Source organism: Symphalangus syndactylus, chromosome 2 (assembly GCF_028878055.3).
Source record: "Symphalangus syndactylus isolate Jambi chromosome 2, NHGRI_mSymSyn1-v2.1_pri, whole genome shotgun sequence".
NCBI classification, from domain to species: Eukaryota; Metazoa; Chordata; class Mammalia; order Primates; family Hylobatidae; genus Symphalangus; species Symphalangus syndactylus.
The window spans coordinates 42,339,491-42,354,044 of NC_072424.2; positions in this window are offsets into that span (position 1 = coordinate 42,339,491).

The window sequence follows — 14,554 nt, forward strand, 5'->3', positions numbered from 1 at the left end:
CAAATAGAGACTGATCATAACAATATGCTTTAGATTCCCGTTACTCCCAATGCCTTAGTAATGTACTTTTTTCCCCTCGTGCTATAAACATTTATCCTTGGCCCAGGCATGGTAGCTCACACCTGTAATCCCAGCACTTTGGGAGGCCGAGGCAGGAGGATCAACTGAGGTCAGGAGTTTGAGACCAGCCTGGCCAACATGGTGAAACCCTGTCTCTATTAAAAATACAAAAATAAGCTGAGCATGGTGGCTCACACCTGTAATCTCAGCTACTCAGAAGGCTGAGGCAGGAGAATCACTTGAACCCAGGAGGCAGAGGTTTCACTGAGCCGAGATCGCACTGCAGTACTCCAGTCTGAGCAACAGAGCAAGACTCCGTCTCACAGAACAAAAAACAAAACAACAACAACAAAAAACCACATTTATCCTTAAGGTCACAGATCTCCCGCTGTAGTGGATGCTGTGGTGAGCTGCCCAGAGACCCCTTCAGGATGGAGTCACCATTCCTTCTGCCACCGACAATGGCAGAGCTGATGGCTCACTGACAGAGACATCTGCCTAAGGACAGGCCCCTCCACTTATTGGTCAATGATTGGGGGAAGGTTACAAAGGCCAGGTCATCTCATTTCAAGGGGTGACAACTCTGAAGGGCCAGCCTAACTCTAGAGCATCCTATTAGATTGGCTGAAATCTATACTATAATCAAATCGTGGTTCAATTCTTTCTCTGCCCAATCTACTCCTTCATGCCCCCATAGATGTTGATCCCAAGGGCATCCCCAGTAGACTTCTCCACACAAACTCCTATCTCAGGGCCGCTTCCTGGGAACTCACCCTAATTACACATTGTTGATGCTTACCCTATTTTAATTGCCTTCTGCCCCTGACCACCTTCCTTTATGTAGACAAGTATGGCTCGTCTTCCCATTCAGAGTGTAACCTTCTTTGTATGCCTTCTAGGGCTTAGCACGTGTCTTTGTACATAGATGACCGGCCCAAAGTGTAGGCTGTGAACAGCATTCCTCTTCCATCCAGAGAGACCAGTGAGAATTCTGTCAATGACACACCCCTAATGCTTAGAAGGGGAGAGCTCAGGCCCACAAGTATTTGTGCCAAACCATTTATCTAACGCTGGTTTTGCTGGGGATGCAGCCAAAACTCTCTCTTATTCTTTGCCAGGAAGTGAAAGTCTTTCATCACCACCTGGGAGGAAAAAGGGGTTCAACGGCCCAGCAGAAACAATGTCACATCCTGAATTTGGTACCAAACTCAGCTCTCAATGTAACGAATTTGAGATTTATTTTAAACCTGTGTTTCTCAGAGAGAATAATTTGATGGGGGTAGGGGGATGTGGGGACTCACTTTCAACGTAGTAATCTGTTTTTATAAATCTCTGTGAGTAATTGTTCACTTTTTAAAAATAACAAAATCTCATATTCAATATTTTTAAATTGTGGAGGTAATAGTTTATAATTAGGTGCTAAATGGTGTGATTATATTTAACCAAAATGTTTTAACTTGGTAAAAAAGGGCCTAGCTCCTTTCCAAAGCTTCTGAGAGAGCAAGTTACTTATTCACAGAGGAAGTAAACCTATGTACTACTAGTAAATCTCAGTTCTATTAGAAAGGGCAGAAGAGTGTCCAACAGAAAGAACTTCTACTGGAGGAAGAGGTTTGCCTTAGACAACTTAGGAGGAGGGCACAGGGAGAGAAGGGGAAGAGTGCCGGGAAAATCCAAGAGGAGGCTGGCAGCTCTTAGAGGAAAACTAGGTGAATTCCACACATTGGAGTCTCCTAGATCACCAGGGTGTCTTAGTCACTTCGGGATGCTATAACAAAATTCCCATAGAAGTTTATTTCTCTCCATTCTAGAGTCTGGGAAATCCAACATCAAGGTGCCAGCTGATAAATTTCCTGGTGAGGGCTCTGGCTCTGCATTGCAGATGGCCACCTTCTTGCTGTATCCTCACATGGTGGGGAAAGAGATCATCTCTCTCGTGTTTCTTCCTTTAAGGGCACTAATCCCGTTCAGGAGGGCTCCACACTCATGTCCTAATTACTCCCAAAGGCATAACTCCAAATACTCCTAATCTCACATGGGGGATTAAGGCAACAACACGTGAATTTGTGGATGAAACAAACATTCAGTCCAGAGCAATGGATACAAAGCAAAAGCAAACAAACAAAAAACCAGTTTGCCTGTTACATGAATACATTGTTACATAAATATTTGTTCTCTATGTAGAACTTTGGTTCACAACGCTGGCTACACAATAAACTACCTGAGTTTTTTAAATATCAGTGAACAGGCTCCACTGCACACTAATAGAATCTGAATCCCAAAGGGTGGGGGTGGGGGGGAATCCATGTTTTTTACAAACTCCGTAGTTATCCTCCTGTGCCACCAACCTTGAAAAACCACTGGTTTAGAATATTTGTTGAGCACGGCTGAGACGGATAACTCCACTTGTCCTCCTTCATGTAAAGCTAAAAAGATAGAGAGGCATAGACTCCTCCCCTACTCTCTATTGATATTTGGGTTTGTTAAATGAAACAACGACTGTTAATTGGTGGGGCATTTTCCTCTATAGTCTGGACAACTCAAACTTGCACCACTAAGCCCTTGCCAGTTGGCAGAAAGCAGGGCATTGGAAGGTATTGCCTCCCCGTTGAGTACCAGCTCCACTTCACCAGCTAACCCATGAGACAGTGTTCTACAATGCCACAAAGACAAATAGCCACATGCGTCTCCCATGTACCCAGATACCATCTTGAAGGGAGGGGACAGAACTTTGAAAGATATTACATTTCCTGAAGTTATCAAAGCAGAGAAAACTGAATTATCTGATGGGACAGTTAAAATTATTGGATTGGACTGAAATGGCAAGATGGAAATAAGCTTTAGTTCTTTTCCCACATCCCAGCAAGAAGAAAGTAAATCAGCTCTTCTATAGACAAAATAACAAAGCTCACATTTTCTCTGTATACATAAGGAAAGGTAAGGGATTTTGGACCTGAAACATGAGTTTATGAATATACACATGCATACATCCATCTGCATGTGCATATGTGGATATGCACATCCATGCACTGTAGACTAAGGCAGAGAAAACTAGGACTTAGGAGTGCAGCCAACAGTGGGCCGCACCTGGCATGTTCTGGGATTCTGGTGGCAGAGAAGGAATATCGGATTCTTGGGAGCAAATCCTGACATACACATGTGGGAAATGCTGCAAAATGAAACTCGCTGGGCGCTGTTGACAAGACAATTTTTCTGGGAACTAGTACAGTCATTCAGTGAGCTGGCCAGACAGCAGAGTTCATTTCCGATATTTCTATTGTCCCAGACATGGGAGTTCTACTTGTCACCATTTGGTGTCAGTATTTTCTATCCTAAAAGGCCTCTGGGTTATAAAGCAAAGGCCCTGTTGGAGAAAGTCTGGAGTATTTTACTGTGAATAAGTAACTTTATTTCAGAAGATTTTAATATTCCTTTTAGCCTTCACTGCTTTGTTTTCTGCTTTGTAATTGTTTTTCTTTGTGCAGAAAAAAGGCAGCATTCTCTTTATCTGCAAAGGCGAACATCAGAATTACATGATTCATTCATTTGACCAACAAATCTTGAGGACAGTATCTTGTAACACAAGTCCCTCCGCCTACAGAGGTTTTCGGATTCTAGAGGGCAGCATGCTCAGGGCAGAGGCAGCTGTTGGAGGCAGCAATTCTTTAGAAAGAAAGGCTAGCCGTGGCTTTGAGCCTGGTTTTGCCACTTAGCAGCTATGTGGCTGTGGGCAATAAACTTAACCTCTCTGAGCTGCAGTCTCTTCATACATAAAACATACATAATAAACACTTTTCTTCCAATTTTATCATGAAAATTAAAGATGTTGACGGATGCCTAGGCAGAGCACAGGGGATGTTTAGGGCAGTGAAGCTACTCTGTATGACACTTATAATGGTCATTATACATTTACCCAAACCCGTAGAGCGTACACCAAAAGTGAACCCTCCCGTGTAAACTACGGACTTTGGGTGACAATGATGTATCAGCGTAGGTTCACCGATTGTAACAAATGTACCACTCTGGTGGGGGATGTTGAGAATGGGGGAGGCTATGCATTTGTGAGGGCACAAGGTGTGTGAGATAGCTCTTTACCTTCTGCTCAATTTTGCTGTGAAACTAAAACTGCTCTAAAAAATGTCTGTTTTAAAAAACTGAAGGTGTTACAACGGTATGTTTGTTGCAGAACTATTCACAACAGGAAAGATATGAAATCAACCTAAGTGTTCATCAACGGATGACTGGATAAAGAAAATGTGATATATATAATACATACAATGGAATACTACTCAGCCATGAAAAAAAGAATGAAATTATGTCTCTTGCAGCAACATGGATGGAACTGGAAGCCACTATCTTAAGTGAATAACTCAGAAACAGAAAGTCAGATACTGCATGTTCTCACTTATAAGTGGGAGCTAAATCATGTGTACACATGGACCTAAAGAGTGGAATAATAGACATTGGAGACTTGGAAGGGTGTGGGACAGAGGGGGAGATATTACAAAATTACTGAATGAGTACAATATATAGTATTCAGGTAATGGCTACACTAAAAGCCTGGACTTTTTATAACTATGCATTATATCCATGTAACAAAACAACACTTATACCCCCTAAATCTATAGAAAAATTTAAACATTAAAAATGGAAAATGTTACTTGCATTCATAGGTACATATTAAATAGCTGTTTAATGTGTAGGTAGAGGCTGCTCTGGTTGTGTAGTCTTCCAGCTCTGGGCTGTGCCAATAGCATGGGGATTGGAGTCAAATCTAAGTTCCATCATTTACACTTGATGGCATTTTATGACAGATAATTTGCTTAAATCCTCTATATGTGCATTTAAATTTGTATAGCTATTGCCAGTCTGCAAATTGCTCTCCATTGACAATGTACCAGTTTACACTCAGATTACACACTGGAGAGGTGATGGGCCCGTTGTCTCACGCTCATCACACACGGTGTACTGTCAAACTTTGGGTTGTTTGCAAATATGAAATGTAGAAGAAGCTATCCCAGTGGAGTTTTCATTTGCTTTTTCTTCAATATGAGTGAGGTTGTGCATCTTTTCATCTATTTAAGGGCTATGGGTATTTCTATAAACCATCCTTTCTATCTTTTGCATATTTTTTATTGAGTGTGTGGTGTTTCCTTATTGATTTGTGTGATTTGCTTATATATGACAAAATTAGTCTTCTTCCTGCGTATAGGTTCAAATACTTCCCCCAATTTGTTTTCTGACTTCTGACTTGGTTAATGGTGGTGACTTTTAAACATGCAGATCTTTTAAATGTAGTCAAAAATATCAATCTTATTCTTTGTGGCTTCTCTGTTTGTGTCATACTTAGCCCTTTCCCACTCAGAGATTCTAAACCCTAAGCAGTAGCGGGTGGGATGGGGTGGAGTGGGATGGTGAGGGATGGGAATGATGTTCTCTTCTAGGCTTTTTAGGGATTTATTTTCACATTTAAATCTTTAATCCACTGGAATTTTTTTTGTGTGTATCAAGTGAGGTATTGGATCCAAGTTTCTCTTCCCCCAAGTAGCTTCCTACTTGTCCTAGATTCTTTTATTAAATAATCCATATTTTCTCCACTTATTTAAAACCTAGTTAACTTTTGAAAGAATACACGAAGGTCCATGACTTCTAAATTTGGCAGCAGGAGGATGTCTAAGCTGCAGAATGTTAGACGAGGCTCTTAGCTCTTTCTGAATTGTGTCTCTTGTTATTTGGAAAAAGAAGAAATAAAAGTGCATTGATCTGAATATTTAATTCAACAAATAGCTGTGTGGGAGAGTGGAAAGAACACAGGCTCTTAAGTTAGAAAACCTGACTTCACTTCTCATATTGACTAATTGTGGGGAAGTTATGCAACTGCTGTGTGCCTCAGCTTTCGCCTCTGTAAAAATGGACCTAATAATGGCATCTATGCCATAATGCGCTGTGCAGTTAAAGTGCATTAGTGCTTTATAAACTATACAGGGCTACAGGCACATGAGTTGTTATTTGAATTTTTACAAGGTGGTACAGCAGTTCCAGTTAACTTATACAACACAATTCTAGGTTTGTGAATGTTTCACCAATCTTGAAATCCTTTCAGCTTCTTTGAAGATGGTTAGCTTCTTTCTCCTTGCTGGGGAGTATTCTGGGTTTGCTATTTTTAGTTTGGTTAAATGTGTTTTCTGACAGCATCTGAGTGGCAGTGGGGGGTTGGTAGGAAAGGAAGAGGTGACTGGGAAGTTAGAATCATCCACTGGGTTTCGAGGGAGAGGGAGCTGAGGCCGCACCTGGAAGAATAATCCGGAAGGAGGTAGAAAATAGGAAACCATAGGGAGAATGAATTAGCTTATTTAGAATCTTGTATATATAATGATTACCTAGTTAAACTTTTGTTTTATAATTTACTTTATAGCAAAGTTTTGTGGACAGTACAGAACAATGGTGAGAGTCAGTTAATGCAGTGATCGAATCACAATCCCTCTTCTTATTAATAGTTATTTAACCTCTCCAAAGCCTTTTTCTCATCTGTGCCCAAGGGATTATAAAGACTGAATGAGACAACATTCATTTCTCATGCTCATGTGACTCTAGATAGGAGGTTGGAATGGGCAATTGAGAACAAAGTGTAAATTCATGATGGTGACTTGTGTTTGCCCTTGGGAGATGCAGTAGAAGCCATCTGCAATCGAGAGGTGCAACTGGAATCCGGACACTCACTCTTCCCCGTCCCATAGACAAATGCTCCACCCCACTTCGAAGGCAACAGAAGCCTGGGAGGAAGAAGATGCCTCTAATACCCTGTCAAGTTTGCAAGAAGGGACATGGGATGATGGGAAGGAAAAGTGTCCAGATGACAAGGGGTGGGGACAATGAGTGGGGGCTTAAGGGGGAGGGGGCATCCATGGGACCAGCAGAAGGACTGGGAGAAAGTGAAAACAGATATGGGTCACTAAATGAAGAAAAATGTGACTGTAATTTAATTTGTTGGAACCAGAAAAACCTGCTCTTCAGAGTTCTCTTCTGCAAGCCTGGCCTTATCAATACATCAATCTGGTCATCCATCCATCACATGGTGGCTGCTGTCAATCGTGGTTCCCTGAGCTGGAGCCCTCCACACACAGTATTACAAATGCTCCCAGCCCTGAGGGAAAGGTGGCTCTAAAATTCCTTTTCTGTTGAGCACATTTTGCATATGCTTATTAAGTTTTAAAAATTTGAAAACAAGTTACCCAAAACACCCCACTCATCAGTTGGTCCCAGTGCTGTAACGAATTACAACAATATTTTCTCTCTGTCAGTGATGGTAAGGGAATTCTCAGGAAGTGTACTAGAAACCAGCACAGGATACTTTGGCCTTTTTGATGGGGGTCACGTGATTTAATTTTCACGGTGAAGTTTGGTTAATTCTATACTAGTCTAGAGAATTGTACATGTGTCCATGTGTATGTGCTCTCATGAATAAAAACTCATCCGCAGAGCCCGCTCCATGGACCTGGACCTGTGCAGTCACAGAAGGCCCTACATTCAGAAGACTCTCGCCTTGTCTCACAATTCGAAGAAGGGGACTCACGTCTTCATTTTGCACTGGATCTCACAACATACATAGCCGGTCCTGCTCTCCATGAAATATTGGACTTTGTTCAAAAGCACAAGCAAGTTTTTATGGTTTAATTTAATTTAATTAATTAATTTATTTATTTAGAGATGAAGTTTCGCTGTGGAGTGCAGTGGCCTGATCTCGGCTCACTGCAACCTCTGCCTCCCGGGTTCAAGTGATTCTCCTGCCTCAGCCTCCCGAGTAGCTGGGATTATAGGCGCCTGCCACCAGGCCCGGCTTATTTTTTGTATTTTTAGTAAAGATGGGGTTTCATCCTGTTGGCCAGGCTGGTCTCGAACTCCTAACCTCAGGTGATCCACCCACCTCGGCCTCCCAAAGTGCTGGGATTACAGGCATGAGCCACCATGCCTGGCCACAAGCAAGTTTTAAAAAATTTGATAGTTATCAGTATTATTAAAATACCTACCATTCAGGGATATAGAAAAATCATATACCAATGCATACAGGGAAAAATGCTTCATCATGCCAGTATACACAAAGGTCATGAATCTTGAAAGAACAACAGTAAAGAAATGATTTTGTTTTGAAAGGAAAAAAAAAAACTATAGTTAATTTTTTTTTGTTTGGGGGTATTAATTCTCACTGTATCATACCCTCTTGTTAGAGGAAGTGAGAGAGAAACGAAAAGACTGAGAACAGAAGATCAGTCAAGGGTGTAGAAAAGAAATAGAGAGGAATCAAGGAGTGGGAGATTGAAATGAATCAAGCACTAAGCCCTGTCGTCTGATGCAAAAAAGCAATTTGCATGGTCACTCCTTCTGATGGGGTCACCCTGTACTGATTTATCAGGGACACAGTTTATGTACTATCTTCACTGTGTGCTTTTAAAATTTTTGTTCATCTGGGCTTGCTTTGAAAGAGACTAGAAACCTCATTGGGGAGATCTCTTTAGGTTGCTGGACTCAAAGTAAAACCAAGCTGTGCAGGAGGCTTTCATCTCTGAACTTTCCCTATGCTTGGAGGCTTGCCTTAATCTGTAATAATAAAGTTTTAAAAATAAGTTGACCTCTTTTCTTATATTGTGCAAATATATCTTTCTCCACTAAGCTTCAGTGTTGCTTTTCTTTTGTGGCCCCTGACGTTTCTTTCACCTTTTCTTTTAAACAGATACACGTTCACTAAAAAAAGACTCTGTTGCTTTAAGAAGAAAGAAGTTACACCCGGTCAGTGTGAAAATGCAACACCTGGCGCCCATATTTAGAAATGTTAAAACACACACACATACATACACACACCCATTAGCCTTTGGCACTGAACTGTGCAAAACATTACAGGAAGCTCATTGCTTAAGGGCAGTTGAGTTTAATCATTTATTTGTAAGTCAGTTGTTTGGTACTTAAAAGCACTTTTTCCCATAGAAGCAAAGCTATAAATGGTGCTTTGGTCCCCAGGCTCAAAAGACTGTTGGAGAAACGTCTGCCCTGGAGATGAAAATAGAAAATGATTCTGTGCTGATACAGTAATTGAGCCAAAAAGAAAAGCTAACAAAGCAAGGAATGGTTGGCCTTGAATGCTTATGCTGGAAGAGGAATGGATTTCACCTGATGTGGTGGTGGAGGCACCTGGAGATTTCCAAGGTGCCTGTGGGTCTTTCCAATGGCCCAGGCTCTTTGCGTGTTCAGTTTAAAGCCTAGGCGTGTTCTTCATCCTCCACGCCAGTCTGCATCCAGCAGTGCTTTTGTGTCACTCTCATGTTTGGGTTCCATTTTTGGCTCAGAATGGTAAAAAGAGTGAGAGAGGAAGGGAAATCTTTCTGGGGTGTCTAGGGTGTTGGAAAAAGGGTGGAGTAAAGGAACCCAGGTGAGCTTGTGGTATCTTAGCTCTCTGTGTTCCTTTGGAATGGAACGTCTTCTCTGTGCTCCTCTAGCCACACAGGAAACCTCCTATTTGGATGTAAAGGTCCAGCTCACACATGTCCTCTTCTCTGGGAGTCTGTCCCTAATTTTCTGAACTTCCTCAGTGCAGGTTTTTCATATGTCTGTGAAAGCACACTTTATATCATTTGGTCATTATTTATTTGTATATGTCTCCTCCATTTGACTAGGAACCCCTCAAAAGGAAGAAATAAATTCATTTTTTAAAAAATCTCGGGAACCTACACAACCTGTAAATGCATGCTCCATTCATCTAAGTTGGAGCCAGGCTGTGAGTGTTAAAAAAAAACAGGCCTGAGGGAGAAGAGAGTGGGGACATCACCCCACCAAAAAGAGAGGTTTGGGGGTTATGGGGAAGAGATCTTGCACCAGAACCTGCCCACCTCACCCCATTTACCAGAGCTTCATTGGTCCAGAACCATGTACCTCTTATCAGTGAGGAATGAAAGAAGGAGACCTTGAGACCATGACTGCTTGACAACTATGGTGGATATACTTTGACGTTTCCCCAGCAGCCATTTTTCTCTTCTTCCAGTGACATCTCCTGATAGTGATCACCCTAAATATATAGGCTTGGGTGTGTGCTAACCTAGCTCCAGGATGGAGGACAGGGTATCACTTTCCCTCTGGCTTTGGTGTTTGGCTCAGAGATGGAAAGATGGACAAAATATCCAATCAGGGTGAATCTCATTACTTTTGAGGGTGCCGTCTTTATCCTGCTGTACATGAACCTGAGGAGCTGTTGAGTCTGGGGCAGCTGGAATGGTGGTGTGGTGGTGAATATTTAACAACTGGCTCTCAAAAAACAGCTCTGATTTGTAGCATTTGCCAATTCGTGTGGTGGAAACACCTCCACCATGCTGATTTCAAGCTCTAACATAATGTTGCCAACCATTATAGTCTTTCCATTGTAGACATAAGTACAATAGATGAAACTCACCTCAAGAGCATAGAAAATATAAAATGTAAAATAGGAAGACATGAATTTTGAGTATTTATTACATTTTAAAAATATAATTTATTGAATTGTAATCATATAATTTATTGTTTACAAATAATGGCTGCGTTAACAATAGATTCACAAAATTTCTGAAAATTTAACAATTTTGTCTGAATAGTTGATAAGAGCTAGATCCAGCAGCCCATAGAGCCAGAGCCAGCTGGCCACCTTTAAGGAATAAATTAGCTAAGACTCACAGAGAGTGAAAAAAATGGTCCTAGCCATAGCGTTTGGGTCCTACTGCAGCCTGCTCACATGCAGCACATTTGGATATACCAACCATTTCCTTTCTTTTTTAATCCAGCCTGAGTTGGGCTTTCTGTTACTTGCAGTTAAAAGAGTCCTAAATGAAACACAAATATTTTTTATATATTTGACATTTGTAAGTAAAACTACCATCTTATGGTATATAGTGGGTTTGATGCAGGACAGGCAAGCCCTCAAATTGGGGCTTAGCCTGGGAGCCTTCTTGGCATCACCTAGGAAAGAATTCAAGGGTGAGCCAGTGGTGTTAAACTGCAACTTTTATTGAAGCAGCGGCATACAGTAGCAGCAGAGGTTCTACCCCACAGGCAGTGTGCCGAGAGCATCAGCTCAGAGATAGGGCAGCATTCATATTTATGCCCACTTTTAGGGGCGATTTATGCAGAAATTTCTAGGATGAGGATGGTAACTTCCAGGTTGTCATGTCATTGCCATGGAAAGGGGCAGTAACCTCTGAGTGTTGCCATGGCAATGGTAAACTGACACAGCACACTGTTGGGCGTGCCTTAGCGGGAGGTGCTTCTGCCATGGACCTGTTTTAGCTAGTCGCTCAATTTGGTCTGGTGTCAAAGCCCCGCCTCCAGAGTCCAGTCTCACTTCCTACCCCAGGTTGAATGACAGTCCTCCAAAAAATAAGTCTACTGCCTCACCCTTAGAACCTGTGAATGTGACATTTTTTGGAAAGTGAGTATTTGCAGATTTGATTATATTAAGGATGCCAATTTGAGATTATCCTGGATTAATTGTGTGGGCCCTAAATTCAATAACAAGTGTCCTGATAAGCAACAGAGGAGAGACTTGGAAAGAAGTGAGAAGACCATGTGAAGACCGAGGCAGGGATTTGAGGTATGCAGCCACAAGACAAGGAGTGGCTGGAGCCACAGGAGCTGGAAGAGACAAAGAAGAATTCTTCTCCAGAGCCTTTGGAGGAAGCATGGCCCTACTGACACCTTGATTTCAGACTTCTGGTCTCCAGAACTGTGAGACAACAAATTTCTGTTTCTTTAAGTCACCAAATCTGTGGTCATTTGTTATGGCAGCTGTAAGGAACTTATACAAAGCAGTTATATTTTACCTGTACACAAAGTATGTTTCAAATTTTTACTGTAATTTAAAAATAAATCCAAAGATCTTAAGATTATAAGATTCTTTAAATTTGGAACATTTTTTAAGTGGATATGATAATCACCCAGAGAGAATCACACTTAGACTTAATATATCAGTGTGTTTTCCTTTGTGTTTGTGTGTGAGATTATAAAACCTGAATCAAACTATATGGACAGTTTCAGGCCCTGCCCCTTTTTTTTTTTTTTTTTTGTCCATTGTAAAGATTTTCCTATATGGTTATAGATTATTTGAGAACACTGTTTTTAATGGCTGCAGAACATTCCACTTATGGCTATATCATAATTTATGAAGTTATATTATTGTTGAATGTTTACATCGTTTCTAATTCTATACTGGTATAAATAATTCTACACTTAGGAAAAATTAATAAAATTTTATATTTTTCTTTTAAGTATATGAATATTTTAAGAATCCTGATACCTAGAACCGAACTGCCTTCTGGGAAGTTTCTATCAATTTATTGTCCTGTCAGTGGCAAGAGCACCCATTTAACGATGCCTTCGCCAAACCTGAATTTTATAACTTTTTAAAGTTTGGTAGGTTAAAAAATCAGTGATATTTTATACTTGGTTTAATTTGTGTTTCTTTGGTTTAGTGGGATTGTGAGCTAGTTTATATTTTTATCAGCCATCTGGATCTCTTCTCTTGTGAATTAACCTTTTGTGTTCTTTGCTCATTTTTCTGTTGGAATATTAGCCAGTTACTTACTGATTTGAAAGACAGTAATGTTATAGAATATCTAAAAAGATTTCTTCATAAAAAGTGGTTTTCTATAAACACTTGTTACACTTTATATACAGGGTCTTCTCATTTGTAAAAAAGCAGAACGTTGAAATCACACAGATTGGCAGTTGTGGTCTGGAAGGATGGTAGTGACGCATTCAGTTCCCTCACTCCAGCTCCCCATACATTCTTTGATATTTCCAGTCTGTCCAGTCTTTGGTTTGCCATTTCTTAAGAAGGAATTTGAATTATTCCACTCAGATAATCTCAGGTTGGAGATCTGAGAATTTCCTTAAGCCATTTCATCCTACGGGCCCAAATTATTTGGCTAAATAATTAATAGAAAACATGTACAAATTTTTTTTCATGAGAAATTTGCTTCCTTGTACTGATTCAACACATCTTGACCACAGACGTTGTTGTTTTTACACAGACACACACAAAAAAACATTATACATGGGTCAGGAGTAAGGAGATCTTAGTTCTTTCTGCTCTTGTTTTTTTCTGGCTTGGGGTTTTTCTCTAAAATGGACTTTTGAAAGTCAGTTCACTCTCTGGGCCTTGGTTTTCTCATCTCGGATTTGCCAGATAAAGGACAGGACATCATGCAATATTTGGGATGTGCTTTTACTGAAAAAGCATTGTTTATCTAAAGTGTAACTAGGCATCCTGTATTCTTATTTGCTAAATCTGGCAGCTTTCTCTCAAAGGCCTATTCCAGATCTGTCAAATTATGACTGAATGCTGGGCATAAAATGTAGTCCAATATCACAGCACTTTGAAGCCGAGGGAATCTGGGTCCCATACTGCAGGGGATACCATCGTCCAGTGGAGACTGTTCCAGGGATGATAGCAAAGGAAATGCTGATGAAGCCTGGAGAGTCCAGGGATCCGTTTGGACAGTTAGGGAACTAGAAGTAGAGTTTGGAGGTAGGTAAGACGTGCAAGTGGAGTCAGAAAGACAATATGAAAGAGACCATAGTACTGGCGTTAATGACAGATGATGAGTTCTAGGAGATGGAAGTTTGATTCCTTACTCTTCTCTTTGGACAGTCTGACAAATACATTTCTGCTGGACTGTCTGCTCTGAGAACTTAGCAGTGACTTCCTGAACACGTTTTGAAAAGGACTCTTAGTTTATGACCAGGCTCAGTTGAAAGAAACACTGTGATTGGAAAGCAGGGCTTCCATGGCCATGTAGCTCCCCATTCGGCATAGGTAAACTATTAGAATTTCAATGATTTTCAACATCAATTCAGTTCCTGAGTTTGAAAAGTAGTTGCATCTCACAACTATTTTTTTTTGTTGATGTCTTTCAATAACTTCCACATTTAATTCAGAAAATATTTATTCTATACAAAGAATGGTCTAGTTTTGTGCTTGCCATAGAGAAAGACCAAAGAAATAGAATATAGTCGTTTCGCGGGGATGTTTATAATTTTATCATGGTAACAGGATATATACTTATGAAAAATAAGTCAAAACTATGGAAAAGACAGGGAGATAGAGGAGATCAGAGTAGAGGCCCAAGTGGACTAGAAGGAAACAGGAAAAGCTTCCAAAAGAGAGTGGGCCTTGATGGTGAGTGAGATTTCCATGAGATATAAAAAAAGGTCAAGATTGGAACAATATTTGGGAGATGAGATGACTATGACACGAGAGCCCCAGCCAGGATTCTTCCTTGATGGAAACAGCATTGATGAGGAGGCCTGGGGCACCAGGCAGTTCCAGTATCCCAGATGGCTCTCTAGAAAGGGTTGAAGGTTAGAGACATTTCAAGTCCTGCCATTTTTAAAACTCTTACATGAAATTTTCAAATATGTAGCAAAGTTGAAAGACTGGTACAATGAATACCCATACACTCATCACCCAACTTTGATCATT